This window comes from Acartia tonsa, chromosome 8 (assembly GCF_053477335.1).
Source record: "Acartia tonsa isolate MP-2025a chromosome 8, ASM5347733v1, whole genome shotgun sequence".
Taxonomy (NCBI): Eukaryota; Metazoa; Arthropoda; class Copepoda; order Calanoida; family Acartiidae; genus Acartia; species Acartia tonsa.
In genome coordinates, this window is record NC_137267.1 from 11,899,138 (window position 1) to 11,902,977 (window position 3,840).

The window sequence follows — 3,840 nt, forward strand, 5'->3', positions numbered from 1 at the left end:
ATTCCATTGAATCATTATCGCTTGTATATATATAGTAGCCCTAAAGAAGCGGACCGAAGGCCTCAACCACTGTCGGAAGTCTGGTAGGGAACCCTCTCCCAGCCTTCCGAGGGGAGAGTTGTGGTATTCGGCAACCGTGAGCCATGCATATGGCACCCCTGACCGGGGTTCGGTGGAGGGTCAATGGCCCTCCCCCGAGTCCTGGGGAAGGGGTCTGACGACCCCCTCCCTATGCCTAGAATTAATGATTGAATCTGTCATGTTTTATTATGGTTAACTGTATTCTTAATTCCCCCCACCCTTTCCAGGGATGGGGGATCATTATTGCCCAAACTGACTATTGTATATGTATTATAATGCTTTTATGTTATGATTATTTATTCCTATCCATGTAGTTATTGTTTGTTGTATATAGCTTTAGTATCCTTTAAACCTTCAATAAAGTGACAACTGAAAATAGATGTTGATTATTATCTAGCGTAGCTTCTCTATAGTAAGGTGTCCACGTCTGTCACACTGCCGTAATCTAATTGAACTCCGGTGTCTGCCATTTATCCTCGGCGGATACCACATAGGCACCTCGCAGGGGTTAGTCATAGAAAATATAAACTAGCCACTCTACCCCATCCTCTTATGTTAATCCAAATATTATGAAGAGGCGTAGTAACAGGCATCAATAGTAAGAGTATGGGGATTGCCTTCGCCCACCAACAGGACCGGGGTAACTCATTGCCATGTACGTACAGCTAGGACTTCCAGAAAAGGTCGTGCAATCAAAGAGTTGGCTGTCTATTGGGCTCAACGACGCTTTACACCGTAATTACAAGACGCAGTGTATGTTCACAGGTGCCTGGAGAGGTCTAGAACCTGAAGCAACACCAAGCCCTAGAGGTCATCAAGTGTAGATGATTTATATTGGCCCACGAGATTGTGCAGGTATAACTCGAGATATAAATTGAGATATGTCAATGAAAGATAATTTTACATACCCAACATGTTAAACAATATTACCCCTAATGGAAAATGAATTATTTGTTATAAGGTTTGGAACCAAGCAATCAAAATACATCAAAGAAAACATAGTTTTTTGGCCAACAAATTGAAAACGTGGTCCTAAAACTTTTAGTACTAGTGTAAGATATAGGCCAATATTCCTCCTTCCTGGGCACACCTCCTTTCCATGCACAAATAATAGGCCATACAGACAAAGGTCGTGCAATCACAGGTGAAACTAATAACCTACCTATTTCAGCTCAAACTATCTTGCTATTTAAAGGGACTGTAAACGAGAAAATTTCTCATCAGATTATCAAACCTTAACATCATCTCATTCATATAATCTCAAAGATAGGGCAAAACTGTCTCTCGTTTCCCTAAAAAACGGCTTTTTCCGCCGATTTTTACTATGTCCAAGATTGGAGAAAAAAATTCTGGACTATATAAATGTGCAGTTAATTGTCTTTTTTCCTTCTATAGCTAAAACTAAACTTTTTGACATAGTTCTCTATTTTTCCTAACGGTTAAGCTGACTTTTAACATAATCCTTGCTTTAAACCAATGTATAGTTACTTAGAAATTGATAAAATAAGCAATATTTTCAACCCTTTGTAGACAGTGAGGCATTTTTTTGTCAATAATACGAATTTAGAATAGATCTTTATTACCTATTTACTACAATATTAATAAACTTATTGGCATTTTTATATCATAAAATAAATTCTTAACAGTAAGTAAATTGTTTCAACTATATATGACAAGTTAAATATCCCTACAAACATTATAAGAAACAAAAACGTTCAGATTTTCCCTGTTTTTTCCTTTTTCCCTTTATTATTATTCCTGGATATTTTTTTTAAAAGGACAGTTTTGGTTGATCAGTGTTGTGAAATGTGCCTAGAAAATGTTAAGATTTGATAATCAGATCAGAAATTTTTACGTTCACACTCCCTTTAATAGAAACAGCATGACGATAGAAATAGCTAGCACGGTGTACTATCTCTTCCGTATAGTGTCGTATCATTAAAGTGTTTCTACTTACAAAAACATTTAATGGGAAATAAATTTGATATGTTATTATGATAATGTAAAGCAAAGGAAAAGGGGAGTTACTACTTTAATAATAATTTCCGTTTTTGCTTGTTCAAAATGTGAAATATTTTGCGAAAGTGATGGTACATCTACAAATAATTCTTAAGGTGTTCAACCAAATCTGCACAGTTTATAAGATTTTTTGTGCGGCTGTGTAGTAAAGCCACATCTTGTCATTATTTCATTAAAAATCTTTTGGTACAAACAGACAGACAAATTTCCTAAACCGCTCTTAAATAAAGATTTTGCATCTTTTATATTCCCAAATGGGTTAAAAGGTAATCTACCTCCCCCCCCCCCCCCACTTTATTCATGTCCTCAGAAAAACCAACCAACATTATAGCCTTAAACCAGCCCACTACCAATAGTTATACCGAAAACGCTACGAGCGAGATCTTAATGTAAATATAGCATAGACAAAAAAACCTAAATATTGGTTAGAAAGATGGAACACCATTCTTAAGCCTTGTTGATTTCAATCAGAATCAGTTGAAACCTGTCATCTCAAGTGAATACATGTTTAAATAAATACTTTTTAAAACATATGATTTTAGTGAATTTGTAATTGTCATTTATCGCAACATATTAGAGACAGTTTTCCGCGGATAGTAAAACAAAAAAAAACTTCTGGATTGATTCTTGGTTTGTCAGATTGAAGGGGGCGATGGCTCTGACCAACAAAATAGGGATTAAATTTATAGACAAAATACGATGCATGATTTTTCAGTATTGCTCAGAACCAGTTTTTAATCCTGAGGCGATTAATGGTATTTAGAGCCTTTTATGATAATAATTTTCATGTTAGATACATAATAGTACATAATTCAAGTTTTATAATCTACCATTCTTATTAATGTATTTCATACTCACATTTCATTTCATATTCATTACAACTCTGAGGACTTTTATTAAATTGATTGGGTTGCACAACCTTCAGTGTCCAAACTTTTCCGCCAATGATTTTAGACAGGAACATGTGTAATTTTTATTGTGAATGAGTGCATATTTATTTATCGTCCATTGTCGTATCAACAAAATAATCACTGCTTCAAAATAAATTTTGGACATTGATAGTTTGAATCAAACAAGGATGACAACATCCATAAAAGCGAAGCACTGAAACGGTAGGACAAACGGACACTAACACTTGTATAGTGTCAGAACTGAATAATCAGATTATAAATGTATAAATGTCGAAGCAAAATGTAAGTAAAATTGTTAAAATACAGAATAATGTTTATGGACATACTTACATTTTTAGGACTTGATAATAGAGTTGCTTCGCTTATAATATTGTACTTTGTTGTCCCAGGAATCAGTATACCAAAAATCAGATCAATCGGATTATTAGATCACATAAAAATTTGTTGTTAAAAAAGTTAAAAAATCAACATGTTTAAAATGGACGTACGGACATTCTGGTAATGATTATAGAGTTGCTACGCTTTCTAAATCGTACCTAACTACTACAGGAATCACCATGCAAAGTTTAAAATCAATAGAACAATTCTAACATGCCTAAATTAGCGGAATAAGCTATCCGTTACGGACAGACGGACGGACGTACTGACGGACGGACCGACCCTAATTATAGAAAAGCTTCGCTTTAACAATCAGGATTTAATTAAGTTTTCAGCCATCCAATTAGAGATTGTATTAAAAAAATTTTCCGCACCAGATTAAATTACAGTCTAATGTACCTTCCCTCTCTACTTTTGAAAAAAATTGTGATTTCAATGGCGATTAGACACA